This window comes from Poecilia mexicana, unplaced genomic scaffold (assembly GCF_051168715.1).
Source record: "Poecilia mexicana isolate PSO_F unplaced genomic scaffold, ASM5116871v1 scaffold_11, whole genome shotgun sequence".
Classification (NCBI taxonomy): Eukaryota; Metazoa; Chordata; class Actinopteri; order Cyprinodontiformes; family Poeciliidae; genus Poecilia; species Poecilia mexicana.
The window spans coordinates 25,259,532-25,282,695 of NW_028263380.1; the positions used below are offsets into that span (position 1 = coordinate 25,259,532).

At 41.3% G+C, this 23,164-nt stretch overlaps 1 protein-coding gene across 4 annotated transcripts in view; it reads left to right on the top strand.

Annotated features, from left to right (window-relative positions):
• Positions 1-23,164, top strand: part of pvrl2l (PVR cell adhesion molecule related 2 like) — a 318,248-nt gene that overhangs the window by 95,834 nt on the left and 199,250 nt on the right. The window lies entirely within an intron of this gene.

The window sequence follows — 23,164 nt, forward strand, 5'->3', positions numbered from 1 at the left end:
TCTGAAGGGCCTGCCATGGAGCTCTTGGAGTTTTTCCTCCCCTGGGGGGAATTTAGTGAGGCGTCTGGGAAGACTGGCAGCTCTCCTAAATGTTTTCCACTTGAGGATAATCGATCCGTCTGGAATGATGGACTTCAGTTTGGGAATGGTCTTAAAGTCCCAACAGATTGATGGGTGGTAACAGTTAATCCTCTGAAGTCATTGCTGTTGTCTTCCTGTCCTGGTTTCGACGTTCCTGTGGGGTCCAGACCAGCGAACTGCCGGTTCTAACTGGCTGAAAGACGATGAACTTCCTGTTTACTATGGTTTTATTCTAACAGTGCGGCGTCAGAGTGATTGCCATCATCAATCAGCCCAGGCCTTCTGTGCGCTGGTGTTTATTCTGAGCTGTTTATCAGTCGTTATGTATTCAGATCCTCTGTTAGTTTCACTTTCTGATGAATGTTTATATGTTAAAATCTCCCAGATTAAAATCGGTGGGCGCACCTCGCCTCCTCGCGCCGCTTTGTCTCCCCAAAACAAAGCTCCTGTGGGCTTTGACCGCCTCGCTCTTATCACCGCTAACATTCAGAGTTGGTTCTTTATGATTTCTGGGGGGAATTGAGTGCATTAAATCAGATTTCTTTCAATCAGCATTCTTAGGGAAACAATGAAGCGGATAAACCCGCGCCTCGCCACGCTGCCGTTGTCAGGGCGGCGCTCCCTCAGGCAGCAGTGGCTGATTACAGGAATACACGGGACCTGTGCAATTATCCGATCCTGAAGATTAAAAGTAGAAATTTATTTCTGGCATAATAAAAATATCAGAACAATCAGAGCAGAGGAGAGGTAATGAAAGTCAAAGTGAGCAGATGTTTAAAACTCATTGTTGATAGTGAGTTGATTCCAGGCTCATTGCACATTTTGATATTATTGTTACCAAACTAACAGTCCGTCTGTCTCCTGCCCCGGAGATGATTTTAATCACAGAGAAACTATTTTACTAAGAGGCTCACGGAAAAGAAATGCTGAGAAGTGATTTTAGTTTTCAGGTGTGAACTGAAAACTAAAATCAGTTTAGTTTTGTTTAGTTTTCAGTCCTCCGGATGAGGAGGCGTTAGGAGAATCTCCAGCTTTCCATGTAATCATAAAACATCTTCACTGTTGGCCACTTACAGGCCTGAACGTCCTGATAAGTTTATTCTTTTAAGTCTAACTTCAAGTTAGTTTCAAGTTTGGATAATCATAAAACAAAGAACTTTAAAAACAAGAATTTGGTGCATAAGTTTTATTTTATTGTGGATTTTTCTCAAGTTATAGCAAGTTTAAGATTATAATTTTAACTTTGACGCTTTAAAGAAAATCAAAAAGTAGTTTTAATGTCTTATTTCAATATTTATATCCAGTCCTAACATAAATAAAATAATGAATCGACCATTAAAGGCACCAAATTATTTGATCTTTATCCACTTAAAAATGAATGAAAACTTCTGATTTCAGATTTATAAAACCTGCTGCATGCTTTTAAAAAAGTTCATTATTTTATTTAAATAAAGAAAAAAAGGGAATTTCTAATCATGTTAGATTTAATAATTGGATACAAATATTTCATTTCTCCCAAAAGCATTCTTTTTCCTGTTTCTAAAACATAAATTAAAGTCGTGCACTGTGTGATCTGTGAAATAGATTTATGACTTTGTGAAAGCTCCAGCTATGGCAGCTGCATTAAGATGCATTTAAAAACCTGGTTTTGTGTGTTTGGGTGTCATTGTGGTGGCGCTGCTCTGCTCCCAAAGCGTTTAATCACAGAGGAACTTCATTCCAAAGAGGCTCAGAAATATTCCTCCTTTCCTCTTTGGACACTAATGGGGAATTCAGAGGAGAGTTCTGTGAATTCCCTGGGTTGTCACTCCATCCATCAGCATGCCATGAATATTTGATGTCCACAACAACCCGGTGCCCCCCTCCGTCCCCCTGCTCTCCCTTTAATCTCTGCTGCACATCCTCCTCCCATCCTGAACAGCCCGCTGCGAGCCACACCCTCCACTATCTCTCCATCTTCCTCTCATCCGGCGCTGTTCTATTACTCCTTCAGACAAGGTCATTAGTTAAAGGTCTGTGCTGTAATTGTAGCGAGGCGCCGGCCTGCTGAAACACTGTCGCCCCACTGGCAGCTGCGCTCTGATTTATTCGTTTGGCGACATTTTTCGACGTTTTATTCACTTGCAGAGTGATGGAAGGAGCCCGTGGGGCCCGACGGGATTGAATGCTTATGACGGAGAGAGTTGAGATTTAGTGTTCACGCACATTTGAGCCTGTTTGTTTACATCAGTAATGCTTTTAAAAACTGCCGTTGAAAATCGAAGGAGTTGAGTGCATGATAACGGGAACAAACAAATCATTGTCTTGTAGAAACCTTTTGCAGCTGAGTTATGCAAATGTTAATCACTTTAAATCCAACAATGCTGACATCAGTTGTGTTGCTGTTTGTTTCTCTGCAAAACTAATAAATGCTTCACAAAATAAAAGCAGACGTGACACTGAGTGAGACGAATACGGCTGACAGACTAGAAAATCCGCTCTGATTCATTTTGCACTTGTGTGTTTGATTTGTTCAGATTTATCTGAGTAGGAGTTTTATTTGTCAGAACTGAGGGAGTTTCTGTCTGTAGTAATGAAGCAGATGTCCATATAAAAAGAATCTGCAGCTTCTAAGCTTTCATTCATCAGGATGTGATTATTACCAGGTTCTACGTTAATGTAGATCCAAGCTAAGATGCACAGAACATACACTACTTATTAAAAACCAATGTCTAATTAATCATAGTGTGAGTTTATGGGCTGTTTCTGCTCTGGACATCAGCAATGGTCCTGCAAGATTGTGTTGCCACTGGCGATGTACGGCATGTCGACACCAACATCGGTATCGACCAACATTGGTCATTTTTAACACCTGTATCATATCAACATACCAAGATCAGAAATTGATATTTATTTCCATCTTGATGCCATTTGGGTTATAAATGATAATATCTCCAGATATCAGTTATCGGCTATAAAAGCCGATTTTGGCTCATATTTTCTTGTCGGTGCATCTCTGGTTGCCACAGTTCAAGGAGCCACTTACACATCAAAAATGTCATTTTATAACCGTTTTAGTTTAAACATAGAGAAATCTGTTTTTAAAACATAATACTCACAAAAAAATGTAATCATCATTCTTAAATGCCAACATTTTTCCAGTTGAACTTAAAATCAGTTTCTGGAAGAAAATACACATTTAAAAAAAAATTAAAAACAGTCTCTTTCTTGTCTTTATCTACTTGCTTATATATATATATATATATATATATATATATATATATATATATATATATATATATATATATATATATATATATATATATATATATATATATATATATATAGTTCCGATGAGCAAAACCTACATTTGACAAAGGGTGTACTTTCTTTTTCTTATGGCTGTAAATGGCTTCTTTTTTAAAGACATTCTGAGACGTGAGGCTGATTTTAGGTCTGTTTCTTTTACAGCTGATTCCGTCTCTGATTTCTCTCCTTCCTACTGAAACTCAAACCAGAGTTTAAGGTCAAATCATTTTTCTCAGATTGTTTCCAGGTATTTAGTGTCACCAGGAAGTGCCTGTGTGTCCTCGGTGGTCAGGTGGCATCATGTTCAGGGCCTTTGGTGCACTGATGTCTGGTTTTGGTCTATTTCTATGCAAATCTTTACCCTGCTTTGTGTGTGTGTATGCATGTGCATGTGTATGTGTGTGTGTGTGTTTGCAGCATATATATGTCACGGTTCTTAGTGTGAGAACAAACTTGGACCCTGGCTACAGTTGACCTTTTATGGCATTTGAGCAAACCGAAGGCTCACATCCACAGACCCTGCAATCTCTGTAAAACACACACACACACACTCACCCATCTATCCATAAAATCCAGGAGGTCCTGCAGAAGCGCGGCCCAGCAGCCGGTTGGGTGTCAGGTTCTGTGTGACCCACAGGGTCCAGAACCTCTGGCCTTGTTTGGGCTCCATGCAGTGTTTGTGTAACTGGACTAAATCGCGTGGAGAAGTTAGGTGCTATCTTCTCTGCAGGCAATCCTCAACACCTCTCCGTGTGTGTGTGTGTGTGTGTGTGTGTGTGTGTGTGTGTGTGTGTGTGTGTGTGTGTGTGTGTGCGTGTGTGTGTGTGTGCCTGGAGTGATTCACCTGCTGACTGACTCATCCTCCCACACACTCGCATATGGGCAGAAACACACACGCTGTACTCAAACAGACGCAGTTTGCTCCATGCAGGATGCACTGTACACACACTGCTAACAACATCAGGCCGTGTTTAAGCGACGTTACGTAACGGCGAGCTGTTGGCCCGCTGTGGCTTACAGCGGCGGCGGTGATGGGAAACAGCTGCTGCATCCCAACACAGTTTGGGGGTCAAATGCTTTTACTGCTTTCTTCTGTCACTTCGTTGCTGGTTTTCCATCCAACAGTTCCTCACATTAATAGAAGCCATAAATCATTTCCTTTAGGACTGAATATTTCAAGAAGTGATGCTGAGGATGATCCCTGCAGCTGGTAGGAAGCGTTTGGAGACTAATTATTCTCCACGTTCAAGAAGGCAGATGACTGCTGTGCATCTGTTTACTTCAGGTTCTGCCCCCTGCTGGAAACCTGAGTTTGTTCATTTTGCACCAGTCCAATCAGAGACCTGGAAAAGTGTCTCTCTATGACACAGTTTGGAGTTTGTGGCCAGACGTCACTCACCTTGTGAACTTCGTTCAGGTGAAGTTCTGCAGTACACAGCAGAAGATTTCACTTCTCTTGAACTTTTCACATTTTGTCTTACTAGGAACAAACATTTGTATGAGTTATTTTTAGAATTTATGTAATGCATCATCATAACGTAGTGCAGAGTAGTGAAGGGAATGGTTTTCAAAAATAAGTGCAGAATCTGTTCTCAGTGGAGCCACATTTAGCTGCAGTAACTGCTGCCAGACTTCAGGGTTTTACGTCTGCTAACCTTGCATATGTAGAGACATACATTTAGCCTAAGCTCAGTTAGATTAAACAAGGAGTTCAGGTTTAAAGTTTCCCAGATGGATTTAGATCTGGACTTTGGACCATGAACATAATCTGGCTGAGGGTTTCGGGTCGTCGTCCTGCAGGAAGGTGAACCTTTGATCAAGTATTTCTCTTCCAGGGTCGTTTGGTGTTTAGCTGCATCCATTGTCCCTTTAGCGTTGACTAGCTTCTCTCTTCCTGGTGCAGAAACGTATTCCCACAAAATGATGAAGCCATAGTCACTTTGTTTTGCTTGTGGCAACATTGGAGAGGAATTTCTTCAGCTTTCTCTCCACTTTGGGTTTCTTATTGTCATTCTTCTCTGTGAGAAACTCTGTGATAACCTGTGGATCTTCCTTTAGAGTCCTGAAAGGTAACATAGAAACTAAGGGAAATCTGGATGACTGACCAACCCAAACAACTCAATCATGAGTTTGGATCAATTCCTGACAGCAGAGATTTTTGGATTATTCCTTTACTGCTGCAGATTTGAATCTAACCCGAGGCTGAAATTGTAAACTTCTTAGGTCTGCAGGATCTCCTGTAGAAAAACAACTTCAACCAAATGACAGTGGAACTTTTTTCACATTGTTCAGTTATTTATAAGCAATTAGGAGAGATTAGATTACAGTTCTGTTCTTGCAATCCAATCCTATCGTAAGAGAGAGAAACTAAATATGCTGTCAGCTGAATGCAGCTATCGATTCCAGCAATTAAAAATACATTTTAACGGATGTCGCTGGGTGTCATTTCTTTTTGGTGCATAACTGTGCAGAAGAGAACGATCCTCTTTATTCTCCCTAAATTAAACTGTTGTGTCACACTCGGCTGCTTCTGGGAAAACGTTTCTGCACACGAGGAGAGAAAAACAGCATGGGAATAATGCTCAGTTGGACGCCACAAAATTAGATTTTTTTTCCCCCTATTTTTGTGTTCTGCTCTCTTTCTAATCAAATTCACTGAAATGGCAAAGATGAACTGGGTGTCTTCAGGCTGGTGACGCCATCATGTTAGGAAACCTGGGTTTGAAGTCTAAAACATGAAGCAATGAGTATCAAATCTATGAACATTTTCACCAAATATTATGACAAAAACCTACAAAAACTAACAACACAACCAAAAATGAAATTGTGATTGTTCAAACTAGGATGTAGGTTGATTAACTTTGATGTAGTTTAGCAAAGAAAAATCTCAAAAAGAGAAAAACACAGTATTCTTACTGCTAAAAAGAGCTTGGAAAAGAGAGAGAGAGCACATCTCCAGTCTGTAGAAAAAAATAGAATTTTGTTGCAGACATTTTAAATTTAAAAAGTTTAGAGCTAAACAAATCCATTAAAGAACTGATCCAAAAAGTTGGAACCTGACTCTGACCAGTTGTGGTGAAGCTTCTTTCCTGGTTCTCTCAGTCAAAGGTTTACTGGGAGCCTCCACTTCCTGGTGGAGGAGAAGCCAGGAGGCGCCGAGCAGCCAATCAGAGGAAGACTTTGGGAAAGGCAAGAGCGTCGTCGTGTTCTTTAGACTGTCTTTAGATTGTTTTCACATCAAATCATTGAATCAGAAGACAGGTTCACATTCAGTGTTTCAGAAGATTCATTTTGGATTTTTGGATTTCTAAATTGGCAAAGTAACACAGAACAAGAACAAGAAGCTTCTTTCCTAAGATTGTCCAGAAAGTAAACTGACTTGGAGAAAGTCAGTTCAGGTCTGAGGTGTTTACATCGTTTCTTCTTCTCTTTTTGTTGTGTTGTGCCTCCAAACTCTTTTTATTTTAAGCTTTAGTAATAATGTCTGAGCTTTGCTGAGCAGAAACATGTCACGATATTTAACTGTGCATGAAAACATTGTTTAATTAGCCTGGAAGCTCAATGAGGAGAGCACGCTTTGTTTCCAAGGGAACAACAGAGTTTCATTCAACTTAAAAAAAATAAACAGGTAAACTGCTTTTGCACATGTTGCGATCGCATGTAAACTCTGGAATAATTCTATGATTTAATGATGAAATGAGGAGGAAAACAATGTTTTTCTTCCCTCTGCTCCAGCTCAGAGTCCACAGTGATCCTTTGTGCAGGAGCTTGAAAGCAAGGTGTTGAAAGTGGAATGTTTGCAGATAAGCAAAGCAACATTAGCTGCCACAATCCCCGGCAGAGTCGGTCCTGGTGTTGATTCGCATGCAGACGAGCTTCCCTCGCCCCCCCTCCTCCCGCCGGTGGATTTCCATCCCGCTCTCATCCGTGCTCCCGGCGCTCCAGCTATCCATCCATCCATCTGCCCCCGCCGTCACTCTTTCACCTCTGTCTAATAATTGCAAATAAAAGACTGGCCTCCCACAGATAAGGGATGACACTGACATGAAGAAGCGGTGTGAAATAAACCCAGTTTGAAGCAGATAATGTCATTTCTTTGCAGACAGCAGCGGAGCAGGTAATTGAAACGAAAAGCCCGGCCCTTTCAAACCTCCCTGCTGCGTCTCAAATGCAGATCAGGCTCCAGGATCGTCTCTCAGCTGCCTCACCAGCTAATTACGCCATGAATCCCTGAGCACCGGCATCCGGCGCTCCTCATAATGACAAAGTGCCTCACCACACCTTGTCAACTGTGTTTAAAATAGACCTTTGAAAAAAAAAAAAAAAAAAAAAATGAAATTGCTTTTGTCCCTCCTGCTGTTCACATCTGCTTTTTTAGCCATTTCTCCTTTTCTGATCATTTCCCATGTCTTGTTTTGCCAGCTGTTACTCTGCCTGTCGCTGACCTCTTTTTGCATGCAACTTGAACAGAGACCGTAATCAGGAGCGTAAAACAAAACAACAAACAAAACAACAAACATAAATCTGTATGTAAATATATGCAGAGAAGCAGTGAACTTCTGTCATGTAGAGGTGGACAGAGATGAGCTTGATCGCAGCAGAAACAGGATCAAACCGCAGAACATGGAGAACATCAAGTCAATCAGGTGTCAGGAAAACATGAGCTCTTTGATGCAGCAGTGAGACATGAAAACATGAGATTTTATTTAAAGAACGGCAGGAACGAGCCGGAGGAGAGCGATGTGCACAGATTGCTCTACATCACCTGTGAGCGCAGTCCTCAGCACGGCAGATGTAGAAGCAGCCAAGGTTTCACTTTTCATCAATAATTCAGGAATATGCATAAATCTGAGGGAACTCTCCTCCTCCTCAATCTGACTTTTCTTATATTTCATGAAAAATCAGGTCATTTCTTCATGGAGTTGCAGCAGCTATGTTTAAAACACCAGATGTTTTTTTTCCTCATGTTTTTTTTTTATCTGATCTAAAGTTGTATTGGTGGAGATTTCAGACACTGCAGAGCTGGCCTGCTTTCAGCTGCATCAGATTGGAAACTTCCAGCTGTGTAATCATTGCTTTGGACTTCTGCTGATTGACAGAAATTTCTAAGAAATCTGAGTCAGTCATTTTGACCAGTCAGCCTGGAACTAGAAGGTTCCAGCAGCCAGAAAAGGGTTTGAATCTGATATGATTGGAATTATTTTTTTTTACTAATTAGTCGGTTAAACAGTTTCTTGGCTCAGATTTTATTATTTCTTCATCTGCAAAATTTTCTTCAGACGCAACCAGAAACTTTTTCAACAGATTCTCTCAACTGAAAACCACAAAAAACTGGTTGAAGCTTCGATTGAGGATCAGAATCTCATTTTTGTTGTTTTTTGCTTCAAAGTCAGATGCAGCTTGATCCTGATTGGGTCAGTTTAGCTCATAAACTCTCACATCCGTAATGTTTCTATCGTCCTTTAAAACGGATTTAGAACAACAGTTTCTGGTTCTGTTTTATTATTCACAGTGGTTGACAGACGTTTGATAACTGGTGATGATAATTACAGCCGGTTTTGTTATTTCTGTCTGAGTTTTGTAAAATTATTGCTTAATGGAAGTATAACCTGATAAAAACAATATTTGGGAATTTTTTTTTTTTTAACCACAAAAATCAGAGCAAAACGGCGTCGGTGTAGAAAACATGTTTTCAGAAAGCAGATCATTTACTGACATCTACACCATTTATACTCATTAAATGGGGTAATTTAATGTTCACATCATTCAAACCACTAATGTTAAATTCTCATGTTTTCCTGTGCTCGTGTTTATTTTATTTTTTTTTAAATCTATGAAATAATGGCAAATATCTCTAAAAAATCCCAATCTGTCTTTTTTTATTTTGGAAAAACATCTTGAAGGTTTTTAAAGCGTATATCGACAAATTTATTTTTGTGATTTCAATTCAGTTTTAGAGAGTAACTGCTGTGAACTATTTCCAAATTTTGACTTTAGGTGAAAGATTAATTGTGAGCGGAGCTGAATCTCCTTTCCTTGGAAATCTGCATCGTTTCCTCAGTTAAACTTTTCCAGGAGGTTTAAAGTGACTGAACGAATGTTTTAGAGTGAAAATCAACCTTTTTCTCCCCTGATCACATTTAGAAGTCACAATGACTTCTTTTAAACTTTAAAGTGAAAATAGTTGATTTTTAAACCAAACCACTGTGAAACATCTGAGGGTTCCTGCTGCCTTGAGCGTCTCTCTGGTTTCTGTTTTTTATGGTGGACATAGATCTGTCCCTGCAGGAGGTGAACCCACCCAGCAGGAGTGATCTATTTATAGAACTATCATCATTTGGGACCCCACAGTGGAAACAAATAAAACTGATGACCTCGATAAAACAAAATGTTCTAGAAACCTGGCATCAGGAACATGGAGTCGCCCTGCTGAAGCGCAGCCTCATGCCTGACCTGAGTGAGACGCTGAGCTGCATGTCGTCCTTCAGCTGCTGTGGACCACAAAACTTTATCTCATCAATATGTCTGCCTGCACCAATCTCCTTTGTCTCCTCTTGTATTTTTGGACGTCCACATATGATGTGATTAACCTTCACATTTAGGAAGCAGAGGATAACAGTGGCTCAAACCGCAACAATAATCCTCTTTATGTTTTATTCATCTTTCTGTCCCTGTGTGTGTTTTAAACTCCGCTCACACACTCTTCTGCTAAACGTATGGGGCTCCACAGAAACCCAGCCACCAGCTCACTCAGCTACACAAACTACATGCTGCACAAACCAGCCGTCCTCAGAAGTGATGTCCTGCCGGAGGGGACTGTGGGAAAATGAGTTTTTGGATGGATTATGATGATGTTGCAGAGCTTGGCCCTGCGCCCTGGTCCCTACTTGTCTTGTCCTCTGAAGTGTCTCTCTGTCCGCCGTCCTCTCACCACCAAACCTTCCCATGCTGGATGGAAAACTCAGGATTAGCGGAAAGACGTTTTCATGGATTTTCCCAGCCGTTTGGGAAGCCGTGCTGGGATTTGGCTGTCAGACTCGCTGCGGCCGTGTAATTACGGAGCGGGTATGGTCCAGCTCCGCGGCGGCTCCTGGGGTTTTCCGGCCAGCTCGATGCACATCAGATGGTGTGGCGTTCAGGAACCTTCCGGTCTGGGCGGCTCTGGGTGTCACTGAGGCGCCGCAGTGAGAGCAGGAGCTGAAACCTTTGGCAGCAGCGATCGATTCCTGCAGGAATCCTGCTCAACGCTCCCTAGATGATGCAAATTCCTGAAACTCTTGAACTTTGTGTTTCGAAACAGGAATGCAAACAGCTCTTGGTTTGGGTTGTAATGTTTAAACGTGGCTGTCAGGAGTTTTTTCTTCCTGTTTTTTGTATAAACAAACAAAAGTAAAGTTGAGAGGAAACCTGGAAGCTCCGGGTTTCTCCCTCTGTTCTGTGGCTCCACATGCCGCCTGTTTTTCTGAGGGACGCTCGGCGTGTCTCTGTTCTCTCGCCGCAGTTGGAACCTTTACGGTGTAATTGTGGTGGTTGGCTGTTTAGTCGTGAAAGTAAAAAAAAAAGAAAAAAGGGATTTCACTTTCATTCTCAACCATTTGTTGCCGTCTGCTCTCTTTCTCTCCGCGGCTCTTCAGGCTTTGCTGAAACAGAAATAAGCATGGCGGTCCCCTCCTCTTCCTCCTCCTCTTCCTCCTTCCTTTACGCTCCGTGCTGAGCTGTGAACTCGATGAATTCTCAAACAGGCCATTAGGCGGTGAACTGGACAGCTGAGCTTTTATTTCGGCATTGCTATGTGAATAATGTGATAAGGTGATATTACCAAATTATTTTAATTAGTTTAAAGCATTTGGATTGACATTAAATTTAATTTCTACAGAGCTCCTGTTGTGACATTAATTGTTATTTTTCCTCTTGGAAGCGTGAGATAATAACTTAAGTGTACGTGAGTGATTGATTTTTTTTTTTTTTGGCACATCATAATTAAAAAAAATGTCACCAAGCACTAATTGAACGTCTTTGCAAAGGAAAAAAAAAACCTCTCTGTGAGTACCTGCCTTTTATGGTTTAGTATTTACGGACTTTTTTGTGAAACATAATTCTAAAAATAGCATAAAATTCCTTTATTTGCAGATTTTCTTTATGGAGCATCTAAAATATATATATATTAAAAAAAAAGCTTGATTATCTTAAATTCCTAGCTGCAATGCTACTGACTGGCTGCCGCTTGCTGAACAGCCAATCCAGGAGCGCCATACTTGATTTGGTCTGAATTGTCACACAAATGTAGCGAGCAACAGTCACAAAAAAATGGAGGAAAAAGTAAGAGTTGAAGAGTAGTGGCTGTATTTGTATTGAAAACATGTTAATATGAGGCTTTTAGAAAAGGACTGTTTACCAACAGCTCAACTCATAATCACCAAGTTACTGCGTCTCCTTTTGAAAGTGTGAAGAGCCGTTTCCACATTTACTTACATAATCACATCTCGCCTAAAGCAGGAGAGAAATAAAACTTCCTGGAGATGCATAATTTCAGCACATTAGGGTGGGAACATTAAAAGGCAGTCCTCCTTTAAGGGCCCAAAAGCGTCACTGAATCCTGGAGTCATCAAGAATTTTCCCTGAGTTTGAAGTAAGTAGCAGCTAGCGGTGAGTGAAAAGTCTCCGGGGAGAATGTAAATGCAGAAACTGTGGAGCAGTAAAGAGGTGGTCAGCGTGGAGCAGGAAGCTGGGAAGGATGTGAGGATAATCAGAGGTGGTGAGCAGTGCCGTCGCACATCAGCCCGAAAAAACTCCGCAGGCTGGTTGTAAGGAGGACGGATCAATGAAACAAGTGGAACAGCACTTTTTTAGCTTTCCTCAAGGTGTGTGTGTGGGTGTGTGTGTGTGAGATGTAAGATATGCAACAAAAAGCAGCTGAATTCAAACTGCTCCGTAATACTTCGATCTGCAGAAAGACTTCATGCTGTTTCTTCTGAGTGAACAATGAGAGGAAGGTAAAAGAAAAAAAAACACAAGTTACAAATCATTCACTGTTCTCACTGAAGTACATCCAGCTTCACTGACAAAATAAACTGATTTCTTTCTCTTAAAGACAAAATCCAACTGTTAACACCAACTTAATGGACAACCTAAAAGTCTATAAAGTTAAAGTGAGGCAAGCACTATTCTGTCAATGTTTTAAAGTTTTTCTTTAATGAAATTGTGATAATTGCATTTGAAGATGATAAATCTGAGAACAGTTTGTCCCAGTTCTTCATTCAATCTCAGATCTCTGTGAAATTGAGATCTGGGCTTTGACTAGACCCAGGTCTTTTCCTGTTGTTTATTCCTACTGGGACGTTTTGGGTGGTTGTCATGTTGTTTCAGCTTATTGGTTTTTACAGAGGGTCTCATATTTTCCTTCTGTTTGGTGCTGTGATGGTGAGCTGGTCCTGCTGCAGTCAAACCTGTTCAGTTTCTCTCTGTACACCAGCAGTTGCTCCCCTTATTTTTACAGGTTCTGTAGATTTCTTTTAGCATCTTGCAGTCTGCTCTCAGGATTAGCATGCATCCTCACCAGACTCATCTGATCCAGTCTTCCTTATGAAGGTCCCACTGCAGAAGTCAGGAGCAAAGTAAACTAAATGATGCTTAGAGAATGTAAAGGTTTTTCATATATGCTGATGATGTTGTTCTAATCTATACGCCGGTGTAAAACCTCAGCTACTTTTAGTGGAAATAGAAGAGAGTGCATCCTAATTTATTCCTCACTTAAAGTAATAGTTGAAGTTCATATGAAATATTGATTTATCCATCAATCTTTCTATTTGATGGCTCTCTGCTCAAAGCTTTACTACTATAGAAATATCAGCAAGTGAATTTCCTATTCAAACTTTCAAGAAGAAACTGGAATCTAGTGAGAAATCTGAAAATGTGAGACTTGGAAAAAACTAAACTTTGACACATAAATGTTTTGTGACTCCGGCGGGAATAAAATGCTGAAATGCAAATAGAAGGTAAGCAGCGGCAGACTTTCTCACTGTGCGAAATAAAAAACAAACGGGATTGAAGGCCAGTTGCAGGTAATGTGACAGGCTGTCATCCAGTACATGCAGAGAAGGGAGCGGGGCAGCAACAAGCTGTAATTGCTCTGAAATGAAAACTGTGAACTGGGAGCTGTGTAGCCCTTGGCAACAAACTGGCAGATTTATGAATAAAGCCAAAAATCAGCATACAGTTCCTGCAGCTTTTACCTCCATCCGTCTCCCTGTTGTTCCAGCGCTTCCATTTCAGTCCCAGTTTAAATCTTTCTGGGTGTATTCACAGCTCACCTGTGTTCCTCCTCTTCCTTCACATATGTTTGGCATCTTCCTCCTCCTCCTGCTTCCTCTCCTCTGCCTGCCCACATCCCTCAGGTCACAGGCAGAGTCGAGATGTTGCTTGTCAATAATTGAATAAGGAGGGAGGCCTCCCTTCTTAACCACCGTACTGAATTATTAACCTGACGTCTGCGTGAATGGCTGGAGTCGCTGCACACACCTCGGCTCTCAGCTGATCTGATTGTGTATTAGCCTCTGCGTATGTTTTGGCGTGTGATGCATGATATAATAATTGGCTGTCAGCGGATGATGGAGCGTACTGGCCAGGCAGAGGTGGGCTCCCTCCTGCAGCCGTTGTTTGGTTTGTTTTCAGAGTGAGCTGTATCTGAAGGCAGATATAGCTGGGGAATACATGCCATGCATGTTTTATAAGGGCTTGCCTGCACTGCCTGCTAAATGAGATGCAGGTTTCATTTGTTTTGACTTGAGTGTGCAAATGACTGAATTATTTTTTTGTTTTTTGGAGGGGTGGGGGTTGAAATGCAACACGGAGCTGTGCACAGGTTGGCTTGGTGTGTTGGTACATCTGGCTGACTGCAGGCTCTCGGTGGAGCTTCAGCTGTTCATGTGGATGGAGGAGCTGCTCGCTTCGCCTCATGGGAGAAGCTTGATGAGGGAGTCTGTGCAGAGGCTTAATGGCTATGTTCAATAAATTAGAATATCTCAGTCATTCAGGAAATGAAACTTGTATATAATAAAGGTTCATTCCACACAGAGTGACATATTTAAGTGTTTATCTGTTTATTTTGAGAGCTTTCCGTTAATAAAAGCATGAAGTGCTCCAGCAGTTCCTGTCGGCGGCTGTTCTGACTTTGGATTGGATTAAACACGATGGACCAGCAAATCATCACTGACTGTGTGGAGAACTTCAAACGGGACCAGGGGCAGCTTTGATTCTCGGCTTTTCCTCCAGACTCCTTTTTCTTCCTTCCACTCAACTTTCCATTATGACTTGATACAACCCTCTGTGAACATCCAACTGTTTTGCGGGCTTTAAGATGTTTCTATATTAAACATATCTTTTTATTGGTCTGAGGTGATATTCTAATTTACTACAAATTCAATTTTGGGTTTTGATTAGATTTAGGCCATAATCATCTAACTACTTGGCTATAAACACTTGAATTAAATCACTTATCACTTTTTGAAATTAATTACTAATATAAACTTTGTGTGGATCAGTTGATTAAGATGGAACAGATTTTATATTTCAGGACACGGGTGTTGATGTTATAGGTTTGGTTGCTGTGAGACAAACTTTCCTGATAATAAGAAAACATCATAAACAATCATAAAAAAATCCATTTTTAAAATGAAGAAAGCTACCTCTTTTAACACCTGTGGTGAAATGAAACATTTTTTGAGAGCTTTGGAAAATCTTTTTTTTACTTCTGCAAATGTGCAATTTTTATTTTCCCTACAAACAAATATAGTCAAATATTGTTTTTTAATCTTTTGTGTAAGAATGTGCTACAGTAGTTCTGAAAATAACCTTTTATCACACATTTCCAGTGATGCTAAACGGAGAGTCATTTATTTTTTATTGTTTTGTAAATGCAGTTATCAGATGTTATGTTTCACAAACTTCTCCATTATTTTTTATGACTTTGTTTAATGAACATTGAGGTGATGGGAACTGTTGTGGATTTTATGGTCTTGTGGTTGAACATGAACAGATTCAGAAGGTTTCACAGATTAGATCATTTATGCTTTAAAACGCTGAAATGAGTTTCAAACTCCACATCATTATGGGTGAAATAAATAGTTACTGATTGTTTTATTTCCAAGCCTCCAGTTGTAAAACAGGAAACGTTTAGGGGCGGAGTCAGATATCAGAATTTGGGGCCTGGACCCCGTTGACCCCTCCTCTAGATCTGGCCCTACGTTTGGATAATGGTCAGATTTCACACCATTACACAACATTCCATGTTTTGAGGAATTTCTATCCAATTCCTCTGATATCTTGTGAGTCCTCAGACTTGGTTCAGCTTCAACATGTCCAACAAAACCAAAAATGTGTCCAGCATCTCGTTCTCGTCCTGCACAGCCACAAATCCTGCACTGCTGTGAATTTTAATTGACAGCATCTGTAAGGTTTCAGAGGAGCAGCAATTGAGGGGGGAAAAAGTCTTATTAGCTTCTCAAAGCTTCAGCGTGAGGCAGGTGTCTGCTCCCAGAGTCAACACGATGCAGATCGCCGCCTAATTAGCTTCAACAACTAGCTTGCCTTAAGCGTTTACTGATGGTTAGTGAGGATGGAAACTTGGTAAACTTTATTTTTTCAGTCTTTCTAATTAAGCTCCTGGGTTCTGGTTAAGCATTTCTGTGAATCCCAGCAGATTTCAGATCAGATATCAGTAGAAAACTGCAGGATATTGTGCATTCTGCAGGTTGGAGTAAACAAAAGTCAACATCCCGTCAGATATTTGCTGGAAATAGAGAAACGCCTCCATCTGATCCACACTGTTTGCTTGTTAGCTTTTCCTTTGGGGTCGCAGAATTTTGTTCTGGAAGGTAATTAATGTTCAAACAAACAAGCAGAATCTGAAGGTAAACGGTGAAACTGGAGGACAGCGAGGTGGAGGACGTCCTTTTCATCAGACACGTTCACCACAAGCATCAAAGACATGAACTTGTTTTTTTTTCTCTCTCTGAACTTGAAAGAAAGTGAGCGACTTAGTTTTCTTGTTAAGCGAGGATTCTGCAACCTGCTCTCTCTGAAGTTAAATCTCTGAATGTTTCTGTAATCAGCGGTGAGGTTTAAAGATCAGCTGCTGCAGTTCCTGGCTGGCAGGTGAGCAGACCTTAAGAACTGGACACATGAAAATCTCTTCATACTTTGACTCTTCATATTGGCTGCTTTTCAAGGCTGTTTTCATGAGGGCATGTATAAATTAAAAGGTTCATCGTCTGATCTCATCTTGTGAAACATTTGCTGATGAGGCTCTTGGAAGTCTGGACTAAAGTCTCACCATCTCGCCTGCAGGCCTTCAATCTGAGCCTTAAGAACAGACGCATTCCTTCATGTTAGCAGCAATAATTCCTCCCAATATCTGAACTTACAGTAATTAATATTTTTATAAAAAGCGTGGCTGCCATGACTACATTTGCTATTTGAATGCCTTTGTAGTAAATTAACAGCCACAGTGATGCATGGCGAGCTCCCGCTGATTGTTTTTCTGCACACAGAGCCGCTGCAGCTGGCAGGCTGACTGCCTTCAAGGTGACGGCTTTGTGTTCCTGAAACAAGCTGCCTTCACATCCAACAGGCTCCATCAGGAAGCCCTGTGAGTTTGTTTCCCCTCGTGTCAGTGACTGAATAGAAAGGAGCAGATTGCACATTATCAGTTTCCTTTGCATATCTGAATACAGATCCAGCTCTTTAAATTGTTGTGAATGAAAATTAGAAAGTTTTCTGCGGCCAGCTCCTGTAGAAGCAAAGTTTGGAAAGCTCAGCTCAAAATGGCCTCCAGCAAACTTTATGCAGGACTTCTGATCACAATGCTTTTGTTCTCAGGACTCTTTCATCATGGCCAGAGATTTGCAGTCTGACAGTTTTGCTATTAATAACAGACTCTTCCACATAAACTCTGCCGCTGCGTTAGCATGATGCTCTCGGTTTGTTCTCTGGTTGTCGGACTTGTCAGTTCAGTTTGCAGCTGGTCCATCCTCTCTCCGTGTTGGAATGAAGTCTTGAACAGTGAGGATGTTCAAAGCTGGGATATATGTTTTTTTATAACCTAATCTGGCCTTGAACTTGTCCAGAACTTTCTCCCTGTCATGTCTGCTGTGTTCCTTGGTCTTCATGATGCTGGTTGTTCTAATGTTCTCTAAGAAAATTGAAAAAATATGAATTGTTAACTCTTGTTGTAATTAATCTGGATTAAAAAAATGCATGTGCCACTTTTCAGATTATTTGTGAAAGCTAAAAAAGTAAATCATTTAATTTACATTTCTAAGTTACTTCATGTTGATTTGCTCCTTAAAATTGGAATGAAACACATGGACCTCTGTAGTTCAATGAATAATGTAGATATGAATGTTGTACCTTCATTCATATCCTTTAAATTGACTGTGTGTGCAGCTTTTGTGCACAGATGCATTTTGTGTCAAATTTGCTCCACCAACTCCAGAATGAGTGCTTGAACTCTGACCTCATCATATTTTAAATCCTCACATTTTTTCATTCCTCCTGTCTCATCATTAACCCCCTACATGATGGTCAATGCTGCACACACATGCAGAAAAAAAATAATGCACGAAATGTCTCTTCACACACTTAATTTTCCATCTGTCACACAAAAAACCTTAAATCTCTTTTTAATTTTCTCAGTATGCTGCTTTTATGAGGCTTACGCAGACAACCAATCACACACTCACGCTCACACACATCCAAGCTGTCCTGGCCTCAAAAGGAGACAAATGATGAGAATGAAGTGGCATAAAGGTAGAGATAAAATGTGGGGGGAGAAGGAGACAGAGCCAGACGACGAGAAGGCAGCCAGAAGTGACAAAAAAAAGATTGATATAATAAAAAGCTATAAAAGACATAAAGCTGAAGGAGAGAGAGACGGTGAGAAACCGCAGATACAGAAGTGAGTGAGAGAAGAAGAGAGTGATAGTTGTGAAGAGAATGGATTCAAAGAGATTTATGGAGCTAGCGATAAAAATAAAGACTTGTCAGAGAGGCAGAGTGACAGAGAGGGAAGCTTGATCGACAGCTGTGAATAAAAGACTGACTGGAGGAAGGGATGCAGGCGGCTGAGAGGCTGACAGTGAGAACTGCTCGCGTGTTAAAGGAGCTCAGACTGATGGAAGGAAGTCCATCGGTGTGTCCCGTGAAGCTGCAGTCAAAAAACATAATCACACGCCAAAGTGCAAACAGCTTCAACCTTCTTCAGCAGCAGCAATTCATCCCTGACTTTATCAGGACCTCACATCCATGTGGAGAGACTTTGGTCGACTCGTCATTCCAACTTAGAGAGACTGAACTATAAAATCATCTGGACAATCCAAATGACTCGAGACAAACAGAGCATCGAGGAAAACACGTTACATACTTAATTCAGTCTCTAATGTTACCGAACCTGAGATATGATGTGAAGGTTTGGAGTCACCCTTATAAAAGCAGTTTTTATTCTGCTTATTTGATGTATTTATACATAAAAAAGAGAAATCTGGATACTACACAGTGTGGGTTTTAGGGAACACAAACTCACTGCTTTTGAAAGCAAAGAAACATTCAACAAATGTTTGGTGACAGCAGGGAGATTCAAAACAAGAAGTCATCTTACATAGAAAATACTGTTTGTACTCCATGGAGGGTGTGTGTGTGTGTGTGTGTGTGTGTGTGTGTGTGTGTGTGTGTGTGTGTGTGGGGGGGTGTGTGTGGGGGTGTGTGTGGGGGTGTGTGTGGGGGTGTGTGTGTGTGAATTTGTGCAGTGGATTTATGGGAAGGCATGAGCAGAAATGTTTAGGAAAACATGGATGAAGAGTTGTAAAGATGGTAGAAGCGTGAAACGTATCAAGTGTTTAAATGAATTATTCTTGTAGTAAAAATGGGGGGTTCTGAGAATAAGTTTTGCTGGTTGACCCTCAGCTGTCAGACAGATTCCTGCAGGTTTCCAGCTCCAAACCATCATTCCTCCACCACCGTGCCTTTATGCATATGAGCTGTTTATGCTGTTTTCCATTAAAAAAAATGCTGCTGGACATCATGAACAAAAATCTTGTCTGCTAAAAGCTTTTTAGTTTTAGACTTTTGTGGTTCATACATAGCCTTCTTTCTTCAATCTAAACTTTTTCTGTGTTTTCTATTTGTCTTTTCTTGAACTTTAATATTTACCATCCTAACTGAAGCCTTTAAAGTCTAAGATGGAGGGGTTTTTTTGCCATTTTTCTGAACATTGCCTTGTCAGACGTTGGGGTGAACTTCACAGATGCAGCTCCTCACTGCATGCATTAAACAGTCTCCACATCAGAAAGTGTCCCCTGGTCGTTGCTGTTCCTGTGCAGAAAGTCTTGATGTTTTCATCTTCCTGCATCTCAATGCCTGGTTCTACTTATAAACTTGTCATTAAGCACTTCAAAGGTCAGATAATGTAATAACCCGCTGACTTGACACATGGAGTCCCTGAGCGAAGGGAGGAGAATTGTTGCTGTGCCTTACAGTTCAGTTTATCTCCATACAATATTTCAGCTCATAAACAAGATGTAAAAAAGCGAACTCCTGAGAGCCGGCGTTGAGGGCCAGAAAAGGGCTGTAATTATCTGGGTCCTGCTCGTAAACATGAGGAAAATGAAGCAGATGAGGGACAAACAAGGCATCTGGCAGTCTGACGCAGGGTTCCATCTTTTATCTGGGGGTCAAGGTTTATTACAGCAACTCAAGTGACCATAATATGAAACTCACGGAAATGAGTTTTCTCTGGAAGCGAGTCTGGACTCTGGCCTCAAAATATAGTGCTGCTGCTTTGCATTAGGAGAAGTGTGTTCAGGTGAGGGGATCTGATTAAGATGCCTCCTGAGCGCCAACCTGCTGTGGAGCTTTTTGGGGCGAGGCCATTGGAAACGATCTTCAGGGTGAGGGTGTACTTATAAATATTTAATGTTTAGCTGGAGCTATTAAAGTGATTCCAGATGGATGCAACCAGGCTGAAAGCTATTCACACCAGGGTCAGCAAAACAAACAACTGACTCATTTGCAGTTCCTAGCAAAAGTATTCATAGCCTTTAAAATGTCCTGCATTTTGTCAAACAGTGTCCGAAAAGTTGATTCTAAGATGGTTTCCGAATACATTTCTATCAAGTTCCCTTTATTCTGATAACCAAAAACAAAATCTTCCTTCAGAAGTAGCATAAAATTATTAAATGTCATCCACCAGGGTGTAATTTAATCTGAAAATAAATGCAACTGTCCTATAAACGTCTTGGGTTTGTTGAAGAACAGTAGCAACCAACATCATGACGATCATGGAGACCAGCAGGCGGTCCGGGGGGAAGTAGTGGAGGAGTTTGAAGCAGGATCAGGTTCTAAAGCAACATCTCATGTTTTGAACATTTCACAAATTGTCTTTATGGAAAAGTATTGAGCTAGCAACACATTTCTAAGAGAGTCACAGGACGTTACATTTAAAGTCAAATGTTACTGATAAGGATGGAAATGAACATTCTGTCTAAAAATATTCCTACTGGGGAACATGATGGATGGATGGATGGATGGATGGATGGATGGATGGATGGATGGATGGATGGATGGATGGATGGATGGATGGATGGATGGATGGATGGATGGATGGATGGGTGGACGGATGGATGGATGGATGGATGGATGGATGGATGGGCGGACGGATGGATGGATGGGCGGACGGATGGATGGATGGGTGGACGGATGGATGGATGGATGGACGGATGGATGGATGGATGGGTGGGCGGACGGATGGATGGATGGGCGGACGGATGGATGGATGGGCGGACGGATGGATGGATGGATGGACGGATGGATGGATGGATGGGCGGGCGGACGGATGGATGGATGGATGGATGGATGGATGGATGGGTGGGCGGGCGGGCGGACGGACGGACGGACGGACGGACGGCTGGACGGGTGGACGGATGGGTGGGTGGACGGATGGATGGATGGGTGGACAGATGGATGGATGGATGGGTGGACAGATGGATGGATGGACAGATGGGTGGATGGATGGATGGATGGACAGACGGACGGGAAGCTTATTAGGAGGTGCAGAAGAGTTGAGACTCGTTTGGAGGTTCATTTTCCAGCAGGACCACAGTCTTAATCTTACACCAGGAGCTACAGTGGAATGGTCCAGTCAAAGTCCAGGCTTGAATCTAATTAAGAATATATGGTAGAAGGTGCAGCTGGTGCAAAAGTTTGTTCAACAAAATATTGACTCAGAGTAAATAAAAGCCAGTTCTTTTGGACCCTGTGTTTCTCATAAAAGTCCTGTAAACATTCACTGGAGTTAATGATGTCCTAAAACGTGAAAACGTTCGAGCCGTTGCTCAGGAATTCCCCGCGGCTCAGCTGCCTCCGAAGCATTTCCGAACTTTAGAGTGAGGGTTAACTTGGCTGTTTGGGATCTAACCGATTCATGCGGTACGCTCTACTCACAGCGCCCTTCAGGAGACAGAGGTAGTGGTGGATGTGCTGAGTCATGGCGATGCAGCTAGCTGCTATGTTAAGTGTTTCATTTTAAAAGAAAAAATGACAGCTTTGGAAGGGCAAAGCTGTTTTTCTAACTCCTAAATTGCACTCAATTTCACAACTCAGCTTTTAGACGTTCTGGGCCCAGTTCATTCCTGTCATGAATTGTGAGAGGTAGACACAGGGTGTTTTAGCAATTTTGTTGAATTTCGATTGCAGCCGGTTGGCTGCCTGATGCACCTGAGGCGCCATGTGGGATAGAAACCTTCCTATCGCTGCATCCAGCGGTTTACGAAGGATCCACTCGACACGGGGAGCCGGGCTCCTCTAACTGCATAATCAGGTTAACCAGCATTGTGTGCAGCATTTGACTCTTGTTGTAGAAGCATAAATAAAGACTAATGATGATGGGGATCTGTAGGTTAATGTCCTGAAGAGCTCACCATTAACTGCTGTGGATCTGCTCCCCGTCAGAAGAAACTCATCTGTTTGTGAGTCACATCCCGACTCGGTTTTACCTCCGTTACATCGCTGCTGCAGCTATCAGATTAGGGCACAAAAATTTCCATAAAACAATTTATGAAAAAAAAAAGTAATTATCATGAAGAAGTGCTCTGAGTGTTCCCGCATGCTTCCATCAGCTATAAATTAAAATAAAAGTCCTCCCTATTCCTTCCCCAAGCCTCAATTAATGGCCATTGTATGGACAGGGTTGCTCTGCTTTAGGCTCTAGCTCACTAATAAAACAATTTAATCATAAAACATTATGATGTATTATAAAAAATTATATTTTAATTTATAAAACTATTTTATAAAGTCTGTAAGTTCACATGCAAACGATAGTGAGCGTTTGTATTCAGCCTTATTAATTGTCCGTCCAGATTGTTTTTTACACTCGAGGGAGAAAAGCTTTATTTAGAGACTGATCTGGAGAATGTCAGCAGCTCACTGCAGAAAGGAAACGTAATTATTCACTATTTGTTTACTGTGCAGCGAGAGCATGATGTTCTCTTAAAAAGGCAGAGCAGGACGGGGATGCATTGTTTGTGTCTTAATTATGAAAGATCCAAAACACAAAGATAAGATAACAAGTGCTTCTCAGGCTCAAGTATCACTGTGTTCCTGACGCAAGGAAACTCTTCTCGTTTAATTAATTCTTCAGACTAAAAGGTGAAACAGAAAAATAAACTGATATTTAGAAGAAATAATAGGTTAAAATCAATTGTTCCATTTATAAATCCTGTCCTTTGCTCAAAGCATATCTGGAGAC